The 22909-nt window shown below is 42.4% G+C and overlaps 1 pseudogene; it reads left to right on the forward strand.

Moving 5' to 3' along the window:
• Nucleotides 1-15274: 15274 nt before the first annotated feature.
• LOC135109517 (juvenile hormone esterase-like) lies at nucleotides 15275-22259 on the forward strand (annotated as a pseudogene).
• The last annotated feature ends 650 nt before the right edge of the window (nucleotides 22260-22909 follow it).

Raw genomic sequence — 22909 nt, forward strand, 5'->3', positions numbered from 1 at the left:
AGGTCGCTCGGACTCGGTGCCCTCCCCCGCTCCTCCCTTGTTTCGATGATGCCACGTAGTATTTTACAGGGGGGAGAGAGAGAGAGAGAGAGAGAGAGAGAGAGAGAGAGAGAGAGAGAGAGAGAGAGAGAGTAGCGCGCCGGTAGAGAAGCTAAGCATTAAGAAGCTGTTTCATTATAATTTCCTACGAGGCTGTTTCTTACGACGCTCCTTCCCCGACGCGCGCGCGCGCGCGCGCGCGCGTGTGTGTGTGTGTGTGTGTGTGTGTGTGTGCTTATTTGTATAGCAGTATGTCGTTCTGTGTAAGCTCGTTTTAAGCGGGCATACGTTTGGTTTAATTAAATGCCAATAAACACCAATATCACTGTAATAAAAAAAAGAGACGAACGTAGATATTAAACACTACTGAGAGAGAGAGAGAGAGAGAGAGAGAGAGAGAGAGAGAGAGAGAGAGAGAGAGATTGTATATTGAATCAAAACTCCAACCGCCAGAGTCTGAAGATAAATCAACATAATAATTTTTGGGCAAGTCAGCAGACAAACCTCGCAGCCTTCACACTACCATTGGGTGACACCGCGCTTCGTTAGTGCCACACAAAGCTGTTCTGGGAAGGAGTGACACGTTTGCAAGGCGTGGCACTGGTCACTACAACGTCGCCACACATTTAGGGAAGTACTCTAGTGATACGAAATAAAAAAAAAAGTCTGGGTAACTGTGAAGGATAGACAATGTATGCTTCCTTTTTTTCATTTGATTCTGTTCATTTTGTCTGCCTGGGTGAGTAATGTAATAATTTCACCATGCTGTCATTGAACCCCTGGGCAATAATAAGACTGGAATAATAAGAGTGCTACTGTGAAGGAAAAACGCCATGTTTCTTTTTTTTTTCTATCAGTTTTGTTCAACTTCGGCTTCTTTTTTGGTTGGGTGAGCAATGTAATGATTTCACTAAACTACGGTGAAGTACTCTAGTGATTTGAAATGATAAGGCTGCCTGGATGGCACTGTGAAGGGAGGAGAACAATATATATTTTTCCTTTAAATTTTGTTCCATTTCGTCTGTTTTTATTTATTTATTTATTTTCTTTTATGTAGGAACGAAGTAATAATGCTCACGTGTTGTGCCGCACGGTGCACTGCCCAGGAATGTAATACGTGTAATGTGCCAACGTGCCAACAGCTGACCCTTCTATGCCTCAGCCACGGTTACAAAAATGAAAGGATACTCTGGGCATAAACACCACCTGCCGCCAGTGTTACCTGATGACACTTGAAGGTGGTGAGTTGATGAATGTCTCCACTTGGCGGGAACTGTCCGTTGTGTGTCGTGTGACGTCATGAGGTGTGTGTGTGTGTGTGTGTGTGTGTGTGTGTGTGCGAGAGAGAGAGAGAGAGAGAGAGAGAGAGAGAGAGAGAGAGAGAGAGAGAGAGAGAGAGAGAGAGAGAGAGAGAGAGAGAGAGCAATAAATCACGATTTGCATTGTTCTAGGCATTGACGTGTTTCATTTTTAGTGTTGTACATTCTCTCTCTCTCTCTCTCTCTCTCTCTCTCTCTCTCTCTCTCTCTCTCTCTCTCTCTCTCTCTCTCTCTCTCTCTAGTGAATGAATGAAGGTATAGGAGTGAGGCGTAAGAGTAAAGGAGTGACTAAAAGCAAGGGGCGGAGGTGCTTTAACACCCTTAAAAAATTTCATCATACAGCAGAGCTACAACACAGACCAGAGAAATTTGCATGTCACACTCAATACAACCTGTGTCTATGAAGGAGTGAGTCACCCCAGTGTTGCAAGAAAATTATGCCTCTTTATCCGGTACCACCAAAAAAAGAAAAAAATAAATAAACTAGAAGACAGAGAAATTTGTACTCGTAAAAAAAAAACACAGAACATAGGTATCTCTATAAATTACCTGTTCTGTCTGATTACGACTGACTCACTGTTCCATATGTTTCACAGGCTACTGTGTGGAATTGTTTTGCGGACATTGAGCAAAGATGTTAGCAGCCTTGTCCCGGTAGTTTGTGTGTGTTTGCGTATTAAGCCTCACTGATGACCATTATATATATATATATATATATATATATATATATATATATATATATATATATATATATATATATATATATATATATATATATATATATATATATATATATATATATATATATATATATATATATATATATATATATATATATTTTTTTTTTTTTTTCCTTGAAGATAAACAATTTTCTATACTGTCAAAAGTTCCCCAATTTTCAGGTTTTTCATGCATTTCTTACAGCAGATTTCCCAATAATATTATAAACACTCTCAGTGGTCAGAAGAGTTACTACCAGTACGTATCATTCAAAGTCACTAGTATCGAGCTAAGAATGTAGGAGTGAGATCTACACACCCAAGACGAGGCACAGGTCAGGATTAAGAGACAGGATTCGGATGAGTCCTCTCTTTGAAGACACAGTAACCTCGAGGAGCCAGCTGCTTTCTTGCTCTGAGGATAGCTCTCTCTCTCTCTCTCTCTCTCTCTCTCTCTCTCTCTCTCTCTCTCTCTCTCTCTCTCTCTCTCTCTCTCTCTCTTCAATTTTTGCTCTTAGAAAGCTCACACACGCACTTACACACAATTTACCAAAGTTTAACCCCTCGACCCCCTGTCTTGCCTGGAACTGAGGCAGACTGTCCGTGCCGGTTCCCGGAGGCTGGGCAAGAACGCACGGGAAAGAGCAAACCTTACACTGCCGCGACTACAATTTCAAACACGATGCCAGTCACTTCGCACCTACAGAGTTTCCACCCTCCTTAACGCAAAGATTTGGGTCCGCGAACGAAAAGAAAAGAAAAAAAATATTAATAATAAAAAGTAAAAGGTCTGTTACGTTCTGGGGAGTATTAAGTAAGATTAAGGTCCGCATTCTTGAATATTCCAGGTTCTATCTCCAACACTTTTTATAGACTATAGTGCGAGTCACACAGCCACGCAACCAGGTGGAGGAGCTTTACATCACTGGAAATGGACAAGGTGCAGGTGAGTCAATCACCACCAGCCACACTATATTACCACACTCGCTCAGAACTGTAAACATTTCAGTGTAAGTAACAATACACTCAAAGTGACCCCACAGGAGTTGTCAGGAAACGTACAAGTGGCGCCACCAACTCCTCCACTTCACTCACTCAACCCAAGCTATTCCAGTCCCTCAAGCCAAGGCTGTCTCGCTCAGCTGGCTCCCAAAGGCCACAGCTGCCATGTCTTACTGAGTCCTTCAGGCCCGGACTGCCCTGCTGGACTGTGTCCTTCGGGCACGGACTGTACCGACAAATTGCAAAATATAACTTCATACTGCACCGCCCCGGCCTGGATTGTCCCACTCCCGGACACTTGTTCCAGCAGTCTACCTTTAGCCTTTTTGTTAACAGTGCGACAGTCAGGTGGCTTCCAGGTTTTGTTCTCCCTAAGACTTGAGCTCTTCCTAAAGGAAGGATCAGGACACGTCCACAGCTGTGGAACTGATTCCGTGGCTTTCCTTACTCCAGCCTTTTTCTTTGTCTTTTAGAGAACGCCACTGACAGGCATTCCATTCAGCGCCGCCTGCCCGGCGGCGCTGCCTTCATACATGTGAAAGTAAAGAAAGAAGAGACTGAGAGAAAATAAACAAGACCAAAGTTGCTATTTTGATCCATGTATATTGTTAGTGTACTTCTCCACGTCATGAAGAGTTATTTAAGGAAAATGTATTTGTTGTTGTTTTGATAAAAGAGAACTCTTCCTAAGCCAGCACTCCACCACCACAACTACCACAACCGCCTCTGTTGCCTCCAATACTTCTACCACCACCACTACAGTACTATCACTGCCGCTGCAGAACCATTGCCTCACGTCAGACCCTCGAGGCTCACTCAGCTTCGGCGCAGCGTTGCCCTGAACGGCGCCGACCGACCAAAGCCTCCGCGTCACCTTGGAATTTTCAGCACAGAAGAGAGTGCAATTGAGAGTATTGTGTTTATGCCGTCCTAAGAGGGCACACTGGGGACCGGCAGCCTTTCTAATGCCTTCCTTTGCTCGCTTTCATTACTAGTGACCATTTTTCCCCTTTTTTTTCTATGTTTCCTTTCCCCTGCGCGAAATGACAATATTCGTGACGGTGTGTCTGCAGGGGACGGTCAGGGTAAATACGGGTGTTGCTCGCTCTTATCTCTGAAAATGTTTTGCTGCAAAATACGAAATGTTGCAGCGTCCTGACGGCTTCTTTGCATAGAGGGCAAGTGGGATCTCCATTGGGCTTTTTTTTTTTTTTTTTTTTTACTTTATTCTTTTGTTGGGGTTGGGAAAAAGAGATGGAGGGGGGAGGGTGGGATAGGGTTGCTCCAATTTAAAGCTGAGTGTGTTTGTACTCTCTCTCTTTCTCTCTCTCTCTCTCTCTCTCTCTCTCTCTCTCTCTCTCTCTCTCTCTCTCTCTCTCTCTCTCTCTCTCTCTCTCTCTCTCAGAAAACAAAGTGTCCCTGAATTTGTACATTTTCTTTGTGGTTTCTTCCTGTAACTGAATAATGTTATGTTTCTCGATGTGGAGGCAATGCTCATGTCAGATTTCCATTGCACTTCTGATGACAGTGATGCATTTTTACTAAAGCCATGAAATGATGCATCTTACCCGCACACTGGTCTGCTAAACTTGCTCACTGCACATTTCCCAGCCTAGCACAGTCTTCGCCTGCCTATCTACCTTTAATTGGCACCACACACACATGCACACATCATCTCCGGCGGCTCATGGTGGAAAAAGACAGTCTCGTGGACCACCCTACTACCCACGAGAAACTTAGGCTTAGCACAGCTGGCTACAAACATTCATGTTAAGATCCAATAGCACACATTAGTTACCGCTGCCCCTTCATAATGAGGCTGGTCCTTGTCACGCATGTACTTCAGTCCTGAGACCACAGCAGCTACTCAGAGATTGTCACCATAATTTCTGATGTCTTCCTGAACGGCTAGTTGTGTCACAAGACGAACAGAAGGCGGTAATTCAATAACGCTCACAACTTGTCTGTAGTTCAATCTTGCATAATTATACAATATTCCCCGTCACTGTTGCATTGGCTGTACCGTGATGACATCGTGCAGGGCCACACAGGTTCACCCGTTGCCGGGCACCTCTTGAGTGGTGAGGCGACCAAGGAATTTGTAATTACCTCATATGTAAAGGCTGGCCGCTCCAGAGTCACTCTCTCGCTCTCTCTCTCTCTCTCTCTCTCTCTCTCTCTCTCTCTCTGATGGATACGACGATAACAATAAAATAACTTATAATAATTATAATAACACTACTACTACTACTACTACTACTACTGTTAGTGCTACAATAGTAGTAGTAGTAGTTTTATTATGATTATTATAAGTTATTTTATTGTTATTTTAGTGCTAATCATCACAATAAAAACAGCAAGAACAAGAGTGAAATAATAATAATAATGATAATAATAATAATAATAATAATAATAATAATAATAATAATAATAATAATAACTATAGATTCTTATATACTGCAGTTTAGAATACTGTAAGTGCCGAGTTTCTCCAAACTCTTTATTGATCAGAAAAGGGGTAAAAGACGTTATATGATATTAACAATACGCTATGAGTTGTGGCCTGACTTACTCTTAAATCAGAGTGGGCGAAGACTAACAAATATATTACATAATGGTATACCACGTAAGCCTACACCCCTCCCTCCATGCATATATATATATATATATATATATATATATATATATATATATATATATATATATATATATATATATATATATATATATATATATATATATATATATATATATATATATATATATATATATATATATATATATATATATATATATATATATATATATATATATATATATATATATATATATATATATATATATATATATATATATATATATATATATATATATATATATATATATATATATATATATATATATATATATATATATATATATATATATATATATATATATATATATATATATATATATATATATATACACATACATACATACATAACACCAGACAAGTATTCACACGGTCTCGCTTCCGTACACTTAGAAAATATTGACAAGCACGCAACCCCATACATAGCCATAAACACAACACACACACACACACACACACACACACACACACACACACACACACACGAGGAACTATCAAGAAAGGTCAAGAAAGCGTCTGGCTTCTTTCTCTTTTCCGGCACATTCTCTTCTGCACTATTTTGGAGGGAGCGTCGCCCCCTGCCTGCTGCCCCTCCCCGTCATGAGTGATGCCTGTTAATTAAGGTTATTGCTTGCAGTAATTAGACGTCTCTCTTCCCGCGCCACTTCCTCGCGCGCTGCTCCACGGCAGGCGTGACTTTACTATCATTTTGCTGCGATAAATTACTACACGTTGGCTATTTCCCGGATGAAGCGCTCCAGGGAGCAGCTGCTGCTATTTTTTCTCTTTTTCCCCAACTACAGTGCTTTTATTAAACCTGCGTGGTCTCTAAAACCCTGAAGCTGATGCTCCGACAAATCGGTTAAAGAAACTTGTACACCGCCGTCTATTGCTTTTCCTTTTTACTCCTTCCGTCTTTCCTTTGGGTGAGTAACTGGGGCACCATCAACAGGCCTTCCCTGGGGTGAGTGGCAGTAATTCCCTCCTGGGATAATAACTTCCTGGTAAGAACACGAGTCCGTTGGAAAAAGCGTGTCACAGGAAAGTTGCGGTGATAAGGAAGAAAGGTCAACGCACGTGTGGGTGACCCTTTGGAATGCAGGCACTAGTTTAACAAGGGATCCTGTTCACCGTGACTTACTGCTCTGCCTCACTAAACAGGCAATGGTTGAATCTACGTGCTGCTATCAGATGTCAACACTAAGGAACTCATGGATAGGAATTCAAAAGACTTGGATCATTTAGGTATGATACACTGCACTTACTATAGTGTCAATGAAAGATGAATCATAGTGCTGGGTGTTCTAAACTGTTTGATTTTTTACACTACACTTACTATAGAATTATTGAAAGACGAACAACAGTACCGAGGAATGGATAGCTATAAATGATTACTGGTATGGTAAAGTGGTGTGTGTACAGCATTGGTGGCTGTAGCGTGGAAATGGCCAGCTGTAAGACGGCGCGGCGGCTTGGACTATGCTGATGAGAGGGATTAACAGTTTTCGGAGCTCTATTCTTTACATGCAGTATTGTACGTGTATATATATAATGTACAGTGACTAGAGAAGTTCGTGACGCCGACTATGATGTGAATCTGTCCAGCTTGCACAACCACAAACACTTCACGCTGAGGTGTTTGACGCAGGAACCGTGTGAAGCCCAGCAAGGTGATGAGAGGCGCCGCTACTCACAATAAAAGGTTCGTGCACTACACCTTGTAATCATCGCGGCAATCAGAACACTATTAGCGCCACCAATGCCATCACCGCCCACACCACCACACATCATTACTGCCACCAACGCCCACACCTCCGACACACCAGGGGAATGGACAAATTATTACTGCTCCGCCACTACCACCGCCCACACCTCGGCCACACCAATAAAATAGAACCTCACTCTCATCAAACAGCAATTAGGAGCTGTTTGTTAGATTAGAAACACATGATTGGAACATAAGAGTGTAAGAAAAGGGAAGCTGCAAGAAGCCGTCTGGCCTACACGTGGCAGTCACTGTATGAAACATGTCTACGTATTTCTACCTGTCATACTCATCCATTAATCTTTCTAATCGTCTTTCATAGCTCCATAATGATTCTGAATAAGTACCATGTTTATAGTATTTGTTGTAAGAGGTCTTGATGGTCCTAAAAATTGAAGTCCTTGTCATTAACTGAAGCACTTTCCGGAGCTTACTAACGAGCAATTCCTATCATTATTGCATCAGGAGACTTATAACAAGCATTGAGGACCTAGCTTTGATGAAACGTAAGAACACTTGACTTGTTCTTCACGCCAACACATCATTGATCCATTTGTTCTTAATATTCTGCTGCGAATACAAACCAGTTGAAAAGTTTCATAACGGGTCGGATTGGATCATTTAGTTCCAGTGGTGTTTTGATGCTCCTCTCCTGAAACAATCTGATTCACGCGGGAAAACAATCAGGCGGAGATGAAAGATGCAGAGACTCATGCATTAGTGAGGTAGACCGAATAGGAATGAGGTTGGAAGCAGAAAGTGTTGTGCAGGGAGGTATGTGATGACAGTACAGTGGGAGGAGTGTGTGGCGAGGGAAGGAAACAAGAGGAGAGTGTTTTGTATGTAAGCAGTATGTAAGATTGATTTGAATATGGAATATGGTCAGAAGAGGGAGTCAGTCTGGAAGAAGAGATGAAAGGATCGTAAAGGTTTGATAAAATAATAATAATTAAATAAGAAAATATATAAAAGTAGTTTGTATTACTAGAAGCCTGAACCACGTGGAGAACACTAGTGAGGTAGTGACCCCATGACTTAGATAAATAAACGGATAAATAAATAAATAAATAGATAGCCATATAAGAACAGGAGGACGCAGTAGACACCTGCCGAGACGATAATTACTCCCAGCACTGTTCAGGGGGTGCTGTGAACATATCATTAAACCCAGCTGTGACCTCACTGAACGTTTCCCTTTGTGTCTCACAACACAAGGGGGCAGTCAGAGCCTGCCCTCTAAAGACAACTCTCTTCCTCCACACAAAACTACAACCACCTAATAACACACACACCCTTCACTCAAAAAATTTAAAATCATCATGGCGACTCCTACACCAGCCTCGGAGTCCCCATCTGGGGAGGGGACCATAAATGTCTCCAGGTCGGACTGCCTTTCTGTTGACGACCCTAAGTGTCTTGACACCCCCCTTCAACTTTTTTTTCATTAACTTCTGCAACATTCGCGGTCTAAGATCTAATTTTCGATCTGTAGAACACCACCTCTCCTCTTCTAAACTCATCTTCTTTTCCTCACTGAAACTCAGGTGTCTGAGGCAACTGACAGTAGCCCCTTTTCTGTTCCCTCCTACTTTCTCTATTCTCATTTTCGATCCAAAGCTGGATGCTGCGTTTATGTGCGCAATGACTCAACCTGCTCTCGTGCCCACGCTCTTGAATCTTTCGAGTTTTCCACCATCTGGCTACGACTACAGAGTCACTCTCAAACTAAATTTATATGTGTTGTATACCTTTCACCTAACTCCTCTGACTATAAGAAATTCTTTGACTACTTAACTTCCAAAGTGGAGCACATTCTGACCCTCTTCCCTTTTGCAGAGATCTCCATTCTTGGAGACTTCAATGTTCACCACCAGCTTTGGCTTTCCTCTCCCTTCACTGACCATCCTGGTGAACTAGCCTACAACTTTGCTATCCTCCACGACCTAGAGCAATTGGTGCAACACCCTACTCGTATTCCAGACCGTCTTGGAGATACGCCCAACATTTCTGACCTTTTCCTGACCTCTAATCCTTCTGCTTATGCTGTCACCCTTTCTTCTCCGTTGGGCTCCTCCGATTACAGTCTCATATCTGTATGTTGTCCTATCGCTCCAATCCCTCCTCAGGATCCCCCTAAGCGAAGGTGCCTCTGGCGTTTTGCCTCTGCTAGTTGGGGAGGTATTTTGCTGATTTTCCTTGGAATGACTACTGCTTCCGTGTCAGAGACCCGTCTTTGTGTGCTGAGCATGATAGTGTCTGGCATGGAGGCGTACATTCCTCACTCTTTTTCTTGTCCGAAACCTTCTAAACCTTGGTTTAACACAGCTTGTTCTCGTGCTATACATGATAGAGAGGTGGCCCACAAAAGGTACTTAAACCTTCCATCACTAGAATCTCATGCACTTTATATTTCTGCCCGGAACCATGCCAAGTCTGTTTTCCAACTAGCCAAGAACTGCTTCATTAACAGAACGTGTCAAAACCTTTCAAGATCTAACTCCCCTCATGACTTCTGGCATCTAGAAAAAATATCTCCAATAACTTTGCTTCTTCTTCTTTCCCTCCTCTATTTCAACCATATGGCACCACTGCTATCACATCTATTTCTAAACCTGAACTCTTCGCTCACACCTTTGTTAAAAACTCTACCTTGGACGATTCTGGACATGTTGCTCCCTCTCCTCCATCCTATGACTACTTCATGCCACCTATTAAAATTCTTCGCAATGATGTTTTCCATGCCCTCGCTGGCCTAAACCCTCGGAAGGCTTGTGGACCTGATGGGGTCCCTCCTATTGTTCTCCAAAACTGTGCCTCCGTGCTTGCACCTTGCCTAGTCAAACTCTTTCAACTCTGTCTGTCAACATCTACCTTTCCTTCTTGCTGGAAGTTTGCCTACATTCAACCTGTTCCTAAAAAGGGTGACCGTTCTAATCCCTCAAACTACCGTCCTATTGCTTTAATTTCCTGCTTATCTAAAGTTTTTGAATCTATCCTGAACAGGAAGATTCTTAAGCATCTAACACTTCACAACCTTCTATCTGATCGCCAGTATGGGTTCCGTCAAGGCCGCTCTACTGGTGATCTTCTGGCTTTCCTTACTGAGTCTTGATCATCCTCTTTTAGAGATTTTGGTGAAACTTTTGCTGTTGCCTTGGACATATCAAAAGCTTTTGACAGAGTCTGGCACAAAGCTTTGATTTCCAAACTACCCTCCTGCGGCTTCTATCCTTCTCTCTGTAACTTCATCTCAAGTTTCCTTTCGGCTTACCGGATTTTTGGTGACCAGTCTATCTCTGCCAGCTGCTTCCGGTGTTTTATTCTTCCACTGCTGGAGTATTGTGCTCCTGTGTGGTCTTCCGCAGCTGTGTCCCACCTCCGTCTCATTGACAGAGTTGTCTCCTCCGCTAGGTTCCTCTGTGGTGGCGAAGCAGCTTGGGATCTTGGTCACCGACGCAATGTCAGCAGTGTCTGCATGCTATATAAGATCCATGCCAACCAGCTTCACCCGCTGAATGCCTCCATCCCAAATGCATTTGTGCCCACCAGAAACACTCGACTTGCGTCAAATTCACATGCGCGCTGCTTACAGCAGGTTAGGTGTCACACCAGTCAGTTTCAGCGAAGCTTTGTTCCTTGTGCTGTAAGACTTTGGAACATGCTTGACGAGGGCACATGCACTGCGAGTGATGTGCAAAAATTCAAGTCTGCTTCGAACAAAATCTTGAAGAGTCTAGTCAATTAAACTCTGGTTGCTTTTGCAGCTATACCGGTGATAAATTATGTAACTATACCTGTGATTTTATACCATCAAGTTTTAAGTAGTTATACTACATTTACTCGTGTTGTCTGACATATATTAAATAAGTCAGAATTGTTGATTTTTTTTGTTGAATTTTTTTGTGAGTTTTAATAATTCTCAGTTCGTTGAGGCGTTCTTTATAATTGTTTAACCTATTTTCTCCTCCTGCTCTGATTTCATCCTACTATTGTGCTAATTGCTTTTCCTTTCTTCTTTCTACGGTCAAGGTGGGTGGGGGTTGTCATCTGGCAACTTATAGCGCTTGCGCTCGTCCCACTCTGCCTTCTCCGTTATGTTTAATAATAATAATAATAATAATTCTGACCATTCTATTGCTGTTGTGGTAGACGGTCACTGCTCTTCTCCTTAATCTATTAACAGTGGTGTTCCTCAGGGTTCTGTCCTGTCACCCACTCTCTTATTATTCATTAATGATCTTCTAAACCAAACTTCTTGTCCTATCCACTCTTATGCTGATGATACCACCCTGCACTTTTCCACATCTTTTCATAGACGTCCAACCCTTCAGGAGGTAAACATTTCATGCAGGGAAGCCACAGAACGCTTGACTTCTGATCTTTCTAAAATTTCTGATTGGGGCAGAGCAAACTTGGTATTGTTCAATGCTTCAAAAATGCCTCATCCATCTATCAACTCGACACAACCTTCCAGACAACTATCCCCTCTTCTTCAATGACACTCAACTGTTCCCCTCTTCTATAATCTGAACTGGAAACTTCACATCTCATCTCTAGCTAAAACAGCTTCTATGAAGTTAGGTGTTCTGAGCTGCTAACTCTGTACAAGGGCCTTACCTGTCCATGTATGGAGTACGCTTCACATGTCTGGGGAGGTTCCACTCATACTGCCCTTCTAGACAAGGTGGAATCAAAAGCTTTTCGTCTCATCAATTTCTCTCCTGTAACGGACTGATTTCAGCTTCTCTCTCACCGCTGCAATGTTGCATCTCTAGCTGTCTTCTACCGCTATTTTCATGCTAACTGCTCTTCTGATCTTGCTAACTGCATGCCTCCCCTCCTCCTGCGGCCTCGCTGCACAAGACTTTCTTCTTTCCCTCACCCCTATTCTGTCCACCTGTCTAACACAAGAGTTAACCAGTATTCTCAATCATTCATCATGGTAAACTCTGGAACTCCCTGCCCTCTTCTGTATTTCCACCTTCCTATGACTTGAATTCCTTAGAGAGGGAGGTTTCAAGACACTTATTGATCAATTTTTGACTACTGCTTTGACCCTTTTATGGGACTGACATTTCAGTGGGCATTTTTTTTTATTGCATTTTTGTTTTCCTTGGCCAGTGTCCTTCCTACATAAAAAAAAAAAAAAAAATAAATAAATAAATAGATAGATAAGTAAAAGAGGCCTGTATGAATAGAAGACTGAACCTTGTGGAAAAGACTAATGAAGTCCAGTGAACATATGAACATGAAAAAAAAGTTCCTCCGAGACAGTGACATTGAATACTTTCAGATTGTGTTGTATAATGTAAAGTAATGTGAAGTGGACACTGTGTGTGTCTCTACCATAGTTACCCACAATTGTATCTGTCGTCTGGCCAGACTTGAATTTCATATCACGGATAAACAACGCCTCAAAATGCATATGTGCATAGAACCATACAACATTTCCCACATAGAATAACCTGCACCTTCACCTCTGACAATATCTGCACAAACTCGTGTTACACCATATATATATATATATATATATATATATATATATATATATATATATATATATATATATATATATATATATATATATATATATATATATATATATATATATATATATATATATATATATATATATATATATATATATATATATATATATATATGTGTGTGTGTGTGTGTGTGTGTGTGTGTGTGTAGGTAAGAGGTGGGGAGGTATACGTGTAGAGCTCGCACTATCACGTCACCGCACGTCAAACAACATGGAACTTTCCTTGGTCCATCTATTCTCATCCTTCTCACCAGACGCCAGTTAGGCTATAAGCCTGTCAGCTCGATGACATCCGGACAATACTCCTCCATCCGTCTGGGTCTTCATATTCTCTGTCCTCCATCACCTCGACCATTGTCGAGGTGATACTAAGGTCTACTAAGGCTCTCTTCAATACCTTGCTTCCATCTCTTCCTTGGTCTCCCTCGTGGTCGCCTGCCTCTTGGTATCCACTCCATATATTTCTTAGCATGCCGATCTTCTTCCATTCTCTTAACATGTCCAGACCATCTCAGTCTTGCTCTATCAGCATCCTCCAGTAGCGGCGTCACTCCCAACTCTTCTCTTATTTGAACATTTCTCATCTTGTCCCTTCTTGTAACACCCCTGATTATTGAGCACTCGCATTTCGGCTGCCTGAATCTTCGATTCTAATTTTGTAGTTAAAGTCCACCACCATTCAGCACCATATAACAGGATTGGTATAACAAGTGTATTGTAAACTATTAATTTGCATTTTGTAGGAACATGTTTATCTTTTAGTATTGGATACATCTATTGCCATGGATAAATATAACCAGCATTGCCTACATCATACTATTTATTTTTTCATAGTTACTCTCTTTATCTCTAATGCATTTCAGCACGCATTATTCTAAGCTATAAACAGAGTTTCTCTTGTCTTATTTATGTAATTAAAGAACTATAACTAAGAATATAATGAATTGCCCTACGCTGGAACAACGGTACCGGGGAGGAAGGTCGATTCACGCAGCGAGAGGAGAACCAATACGAGAGGAATTCACAAACTCCTGGTAGAAAGTCAAGGGAACAACATGTGAGTGAAGGTTAATGGAAGGTCACTTGACTTTTGTGTGCTTAGTTTTCGATAAAAATACTCATTTCATCTCCGTGTAGGAAGTCAGACTGTGGGAGAGTGAAGGACCCAGAGAAGGAGGGAGAGGGACAGGGTAGGTTACTCGATTTTTACGCTCAGATTTTCACCAAATATACTTGCGTCAAGCTAGGGATGTCCTCCTGTTTGTCAACCGTAGTCTCAATACGAGCGCCCGGCAACTGAGTGAGCTGTGTTGCCTAAGCACGTCTAGTGCCTGTCAGGAATACTAAGGCAGGATAGGAACCATGCAGTGAAGAGGCTCAGATGTGCTGATGCATTAAACCATCTCACACCAAAGTAAGAGCAAGAATGGAAGTAATTGGATTATATATTGTTATTATTATTATTATTATTATTATTATTATTATTATTATTATTATTATCATTATCATTATCATTATCATTATTATTATTATCACCATTATTACCATCATCACCAATATTATTTGTTATAGCAATACTGTCATCAACACACACACACACACACACACACACACACACACACACACACACACACACATACACACATATGATCATCATCAGTATCACCACTCGTCATTAAATATTAAATATTTCCTTGAAGTTCATACGGTTTTCGTGTCAGCACTCTGTCTCTTTGTGCAGGACGCCTTGCTGAGGTGATTACCTGACACGAAAGGACTGAATCCATAAACTTTCTCCAATCGTTAAGTTTGTAAGCCTTGATTCAACTCAGGTTGCGGAAGGATGGCTAAAAGACTGTGTGTGTGTGTGTGTGTGTGTGTGTGTGTGTGTCGCGCTCATAACCGCATTCCCAGTACTCGTACACAACTGTAGTACACAATTTCACGGGCCCTGTGGGAACTGACAACTCTCGTTCATCATGTTCCTTTAAATCTACTCGAGTGATCAAGCTCTCATATAAAAGGAGCGTCACGGAGCATGTGCGTCAGTCTGTCACCCGGCCCGCGCACTAAACAACCCGACTCTCAGCACTGAGGGAGCATTGTAAGTTCTGCAACGCAGTGCAGATAATCTTATATTTCTTTTGTTAAGGAACGAAGCATTTGTGCGCGCTTATCTGTGTGTGTGTGTGTGTGTGTGTGTGTGTGTGTGTGTGTGTGTGTGTGTGTGTGTGTGTGTGTGTGGACTGATGTACAAATATGAGTTTACTTTTGTGGCTGGTATGAAATTACCATGTGTGTTTTGTCAAAAAAACGCGTTAGTGAGACAATGCAGCTCCTACAGTTATCTGTATGAAGACTAAGACATGGCACGTGACATTCCTGGGGAACCCCTGTGTTGATGACAATCAAGCTGGACTTAACAAGATCTAACTTAGTGTTCTGTGGTCTCGGAGTTAAGAAGCTGAACATCCCCCTATGGACGGGAAACTTAGCGTAGCATCGTGTGGCTTCACTTCTATTTTACTCGTTGAAAAGACTGCTTTGTGTATTTCCTATGATGTTCAGTTGCCGCTTTGCTTCCTTTATGCACCCATCTTTGGCGTCACAGTGCTGCCCAGTGTGAGGAAACATTTTGTTTTGAAAAAAATCACAACAGAAAATATACAGACAAAATAAAAAGCCACTAATACTGATTTTAGTTGTTCCTATACTCTTCCTCTCGCTTGTATCTCACAGCAGCAGAATAGAGAGGGATGGCGCGTGGTGCGGCTCTGGTGGCGACGCTGGTGGTGGTGGTGGTGGTGCTGGTGGCGACTGCTGCTGATGTGCCATTCGTTGATACCAGGGATGGCCGCGTCTCAGGCATTGTGGAGGAATCGGTGAAGGGCCGAGACTTTTCGTCATTCTACGGCATTCCCTACGCTCGGCCACCACTGGGGAGGCTGCGATTCAAGGTAGGCCGGCAGACGGTGAAAATTTGCGGAGTAATGAAAGCACTTGACTTCATCAGAGTGAGACTGTAAAATGAGGGTGGGAAAATACTGGAAGGTAGTGTGTCCTTTCTTCCAGGATCCCGAGCCCTTCCCAGACTGGGGGGCCATGGGGGAAGCCTCCATTCCCGCCCAGCCGTGCATCCAGTATTTCTCCGCAGCAGAGAAAGTCGGAATAAAGGAAGTGCTGGGTGAGGAGGATTGCCTGTACCTCAACGTGTTTGTGCCCAAGGTGAGGCGGAGAACCCCGGAGAGACTGCTTTAATCTGTGACATGTTAGCCTAAGAGCATAAGGGAAGCTGGGAGAAGAAAGTAGGCCTACACGTACTAGGTGACAGTCCTTGTCTAAAACCTGTGTCCACCTGCCTTCCCGATCAGTAAATTTAACTAATCCTTTTTTAAAGCACCCAGGTGACTCGGTACTAGTAGGCTGATTACTGCATATATTCCAGTCATCTACCACTCTATCTGAGAACCAATTTCTTCCCTTTTTTTTTATTTATTAGTTGTAGTCCTATCCTGATTACTAACACTAAGGATTTTGTTTAAATTGTTCTTGTTATACCTCTTAATCTAAGCTTTTCTAACGAATGTAAAATTTAAAACTTTAATCTTTTGTAAGGAATATTTTACATCCCCTTTTAGTCATCTCTCTCTCTCTCTCTCTCTCTCTCTCTCTCTCTCTCTCTCTCTCTCTCTCTCTCTCTCTCTCTCTCTCTCTCTCTCTCTCTCTCTCTCTGTGTGTGTGTGTGTGTGTGTGTGTGTGTGTGTGTGTGTGTAATAGTACCAATCTTATCACAGATTAATGGAGACGCTAGCTTCCCGGTGATGGTTTGGCTTCACGGAGGAAGGTTCACCCATGGCAGTGCCCAGGAGTACCCTCCTCACGTCCTCCTGGACCACGACATCGTGCTGGTGGTGGTGCAGTATCGGCTGGGTGTCCTGGGTGGGTGGTGTGTGGCGAGGTGGTGACTTCTCTCACACGCGGCGCGGCCTGCGTACTGCTCTTCTCACTGCTTCTCTCTCACTGTACAGGCTTCCTGTCTACCGAGGACTTGGCGATGCCTGCGAACTTGGGCCTCAAGGACCAGACCCTGGCGCTCCGGTGGGTGAAGACCAACATTCACCTCTTTGGCGGAGACAACATGCGGGTCACCATCTTCGGTGAGAGTGCCGGCAGCGCCGCCGCCCACCTCCTCATGTTCGTCCCGGAAGTTCAAGGTAGGACTCCTTTTGGACTTCACATTCGTTCTCATCACCTTTGTTTATACACACACACACACAATATATATATATATATATATATATATATATATATATATATATATATATATATATATATATATATATATATATATATATATATATATATATATATATATATAATTTCAACCTTGTATATCCATTTGTTCACATATTTGTATGTAATGAGACAAGTTGTATTGTTTTGACAGATCTTTTCTCCAGTGCTATCATGCAGTCTGGAACAGCACTGACGTCCTTGACTATCAACAATAATCCTCGCAAGGAGGCAATTGAAGTGGGCGGCAGCCTTGGGTGTCCCACAGACCAGGGCAGCAACACGCTCCTTCTGTGCCTGCAGGGGCTGGATGCAAAGGCTCTCTTTCCTCGTTACGAAAGCTCCAGAGTGAGTGGCACTCACTGTGCCAGGTGTCAGGACTACTTGCTCATTTAACTTGAACATTCAATTGTGGATATATTCAAATTACAGTTCTGAGGCCATTTAATTTGTACAGAGATGGGGCGTGCTGCCGCTCACCTTCACGCCCTGAGTGGACGGCCGTTTCCTGCCGCGTCACCCTGCCCAGCTGATAAGTGAGGGATGCAACACCCAGGTGGACATCATATCAGGCATTACCAAAGACGACGGGGCTCTTTTCGCCTTGCGTAATTATCACCCAACTTACGTGGTTAAAAATCATGCTTCACTAACTAAAATGTCTGAGGGAATAATTACCTTCAAAATCTATTGTTTTGAAGATTTTTTTTTTTCCAGCTGCATTGGCAAAGAAACAGTTACTGGAGGAGCTACAGTACAATTTTAGCATGGCCGGGTCTGCGTCCCTTCAGCTTGAGGGCAGGAGCGAGGACCCGGAGGCTGTAGCCCGCCAGCTGTACCTCCACTACTTGGGCACCACGCACGTCACCGAGGCGCACGCTGACGACTTCATGAGGGTGAGCACCAACACTGGAGCCTAAGCCTGTTTTTTGCTGCACATGTTCCGTAAACTTTGGATGTATTTGCAATGTGAAAATTACTTGTTTACATATACGACATAAGGATGAGAAGACACGGCTCTACGTGAGGGGATGTTACACCTTAACACTTGAGACAAGAGGATGCCGGCAGTGTTTTCACTGTTCATTCTTAAATTTGCGCCTATGTTACATCTTAAACATACAGAACTGCCAGCTGGTGTTCTGTACGGTGAACTTTTCCGTGATCATTCTGCTGTGAAAAAGCCTTGTAACCGTAATTGTTAGTGATTAGTGATGAATTATGAGGGAGCTTTAAAAACTAGATTCACGTATGAAGATGATAGGTGGAGATGAACAAGCATGTTGCATTCAGGGACTGTCACGTGTTGACCTGATGTATTCTTGCCGTTTCCCTTATTATCTCATGTTCGTAGTAGTAGTAGTAGTAGTAGTAGTAGTAGTTGATGGTGTGAACGTTCTAATTCTTTTAGTTATCAAAATAATAATAATATATTATTTAAAAAAATGATGAAGACATAATAATAAGTTATTATTATTGAAAATAACAAAAATAACTCTTAGTTATTATTCTTACTAGTCTTATTATATATAATTTTGACAGATGTTCACTGACCACTACTTCGCCGTGCCTCATGACCGCATCTCCGCCCACCACGCAGGGAAGATTTACCGCTACGAGCTGCAGCACTACGCCCAGCTCTCCTTCGGCCAACTGATCTGCCCTTCCTGCGACAACAAGTGTAAGCAATGCCTGGCCCACAACCTGCCCGAGGCACCGCGGCGTCAACACTGACACGAGGCGGTCAGTTCAGTGACGAATGTTTAGGCAGATGTTTTAAGAACACTGGCAAAGTAACTGGGGACTGGCACCTTTAGTGGGCTTTTTTTCTGCCCTTTTATTGCCCTTGCTTGGAGCCACTCTTACATAACAGATCCTGATAATTGACCCAAAGAATTTTGCTTGTAACATCATATCCCCTATGTCACTTCAAGGCAATGAATAACTTAGAGATTTTATAGACATCAAGGGTGGTTCTCGACTTAAATACTCATAAAAACAGAAGGTGCTTGGCATAGCCACTACCACTCCTGATGTTATCACCAGCGCTGTCGCCACCACCGCTATACGTAGCAACTATCACCAGCCTTCTTACCATCACCACTACCACTACCAATAACTCTTATCCTATACTATTAATATCCTGCATCACGACAAATTCCAGTCATTATTGCCATCACCACCATCTCATCGCTGCCATCATTTTTATTAGTAATAGCACTGCATCCCTTTTCATCATTACTTAACATTTTAATTTATTTATACATAATTTGTGGTCTGAGATATAATCTTGTTGAAAAACTAAAACACAGCTGTGTCCGAGTCACTGTGAAGTGTGCCATGAGTCACTGTGAAGTGTGCCATGAGTCACTGTGATGTGTGCCATGAGTCACTGTGATGTGTACCATGAGTCACTGTGATGTGTGCCATGAGTCACTGTGATGTGTGCCATGAGTCTCTGTGATGTGTGCCATGAGTCACTGTGATGTGTGCCATGAGTCTCTGTGATGTGTGCCATGAGTCACTGTGATGTGTGCCATGAGTCTCTGTGATGTGTGCCATGAGTCACTGTGATGTGTGCCATGAGTCACTGTGATGTGTGCCATGAGTCTCTGTGATGTGTGCCATGAGTCACTGTGATGTGTGCCATGAGTCACTGTGAAGTGTGCCATGAGTCACTGTGATGTGTGCCATGAGTCTCTGTGATGTGTGCCATGAGTCACTGTGATGTGTGCCATGAGTCACTGTGATGTGTGCCATGAGTCACTGTGATGTGTGCCATGAGTCACTGTGATGTGTGCCATGAGTCACTGTGATGTGTGCCATGAGTCACTGTGATGTGTGCCATGAGTCACTGTGATGTGTGCCATGAGTCACTGTGATGTGTGCCATGAGTCACTGTGAAGTGTGCCATGAGTCACTGTGATGTGTGCCATGAGTCACTGTGAAGTGTGCCATGAGTCACTGTGATGTGTGCCATGAGTCACTACGGAGCTTTAAAAGAGGAGTGGCCAAATTTGAGGCTGAGGATAATGAAAGGAGGTAGGCAGTATGTTTCATGTGGGGAGTGCCACGTGTAGGCCTGACAGCTTCTTGCAGCTTCCCTTACTTTCTTATGTTGTTTTGTTCTGACATGAGTGAATCACATCTTCCTTTTCTTATCTTTTCCGTTCGGTGTTTCCCTCGAGTGAGTGGTTGGCGCGATGTACGAGCCTTGTCCTGTTGTTTCTGTCCCTTGAATCTTCCTCTGTGACTGCTATTGTTTGCAGTTCTAAAGCAATTCCTCCGCTCCATCTCCTTCTCTATCTTCCTCCCAGTTTTCTTCCCTTAACTGGTTTTCTCCAGGAATTTTTAATCGGTTTCTGATCGTCAATTCTGACAGGGGTGAGTCACGTAGACGATCTGTACTACTTGTTCCGCGGCGGCCCTCTCTTGTCGCCACGAACAGCACCCCCACAGCGCCCCAAGGACTTAAAGCTGCCCGACGACCTCACCCTCAGGGACATCATCACGACTCTGTGGACCAACTTTGCTGCCACAGGGTGAGATGGAGGGCAGAGGTCCTGATTTCAGAAGTCTTTATGGAGGACTCTGAGAGCTTTGGAGTGGGCAAGATGATTAAGTATTGCTTATCAGTGCACTAACTTTACTGAGATGGAAGGCGGGACCCTTTTGTGGAGGAGACTGATAGTTTTAGAGGATAAGATGATAAAAGTAAGGCTTATCATTGTACCATTGCTGCATTAGAGGCTCTTCAGGAAGTGCTGATGTCAGGTAAGACTTATCAATGCTTCCATCAATTCACTGTGACACGGTGACACCAACAACAATGATAGTTTGCCCGTGTACTACATATCACTGCAAAAATTACCTCTTTACTGCATAGATTAGACAAGTGAGTTGGAGTTGGTGGTGGTAGGCAGTGGTGAGAGAACAGAATTAAGCAGGGGATCTTTATTTCTACAATGTTTTGATGGTGTTGAAAAGTTAGAGAAAAATATCTGCTTTATCCTGCTATTTCTCACCACCACACTCCAATAATTACTTTTTGTATTACTCATCATTGCAGCAATAGTTTATTTTTGTATCACTCATCATTGCAATAATAATAAATCTTTGTATTACAGTAGACTGTCTTTTATTACTCATCATTATAATTAAAATTTTTCGTTATTTCCCACCAGGAACCCAACCCCTGATAGCTCTCTGGGCTTCACGTGGGAAGCCAGCACACCAGAGAACCTGCAGTACCTCTCCCTCACGCCCTCGCCCTTCACGAAGCCAGACGACCGCAAGGAGGTGAGGAATGCTGCTTACTTAATTATTTACTATGGAAAATGTATTAGGCACTGATATATTTCTATTCGTGTACTTATAAGCGTGTAAGGCGAACGCTTAGGACTTGTGTTGATGAGGGGGTGAGGGGGTAACGGACCTTAGGGCTACAAAAAAAAAAAAAAGTAGAAAAAAAAAAAGGCCCACTGAAGGTGCCAGTTCAGGAAGAAGAAAGCAAGAAGAGTTATTCATAACTAGAGAAGTGTATGGAAACCTTATGTATTAGATAATTACATGGTCCATTTTCTATTTAAATTTTGACGTGGCAGAATTATTTACATAAAACTACATTTTTTTTTCTTTTTTTATTTATGAGTGTCGCTATTTGTGTTTTATAAATGTCACGCTCCGAGTATCTAGAGCGCATCCTTTGTCAAGCACTATCCATTTCACCCCCTCAGTAAGTGGTTCATGCAGGTTCTTTCTTTTCACAGACACGTAAGTTCCATAACTCTCTTCCCATCCAGGAAAATCTGATGCTTCACCCGCACCTGGTGAAGGTGCCTCAGGGCGCCACGCGCAGTTCACGTCATGAATTGTGATTTACCAACTCCTGACTAAATGCGAACAGTAACAAGCACCGCTTCCTAACAACATAACTTAGATATAACCTCTTTTATATATATATATATATATATATATATATATATATATATATATATATATATATATATATATATATATATATATATATATATATATATATATATATATATATATATATATATATATATATATATATATATATATATATATATATATATATATATATATATATATATATATATATATATATATATAAGATAGGCCCTAACTCAGGGCAAACAAACGAAAAAAACGTCCACTGAGGTGCCAGTCCGTAAAGAAGAAAAAAAAAAAAAAAAATTAAGGATAACGGTCTTGAAACCGAATACTTTCATTATTACCACGCTTAGAGAAATGCTTAGGTGTTATGATGGAGTGATTATGAAGTGTTTTGAGGAGTTGTATGGCTTATGAGTTGTGATGTGGTGCAATTGTGAGGAGCTAAGGAGGTAAACACCATCTGATTACTAAGAAAGTCGAGGCTGTAAAGCGCTGCTGCGTCTGATTTAGTCCTATAAAAATGGGTTGATTTGGTGTGAGGAGTCACTTAGAAGCAAGCAGAGGTGGCGGCAGTGGTGGGCGCGGAAGTGAAATATAGAAACAGTTTTTGAAGAGGCTGGTGACATTTCATGAGGTACCGGCGTGCTCGGAACTAAGGGTACACATGGA

The sequence above is a fragment of the Scylla paramamosain genome, chromosome 19 (assembly GCF_035594125.1).
Source record: "Scylla paramamosain isolate STU-SP2022 chromosome 19, ASM3559412v1, whole genome shotgun sequence".
NCBI lineage: Eukaryota > Metazoa > Arthropoda > Malacostraca > Decapoda > Portunidae > Scylla > Scylla paramamosain.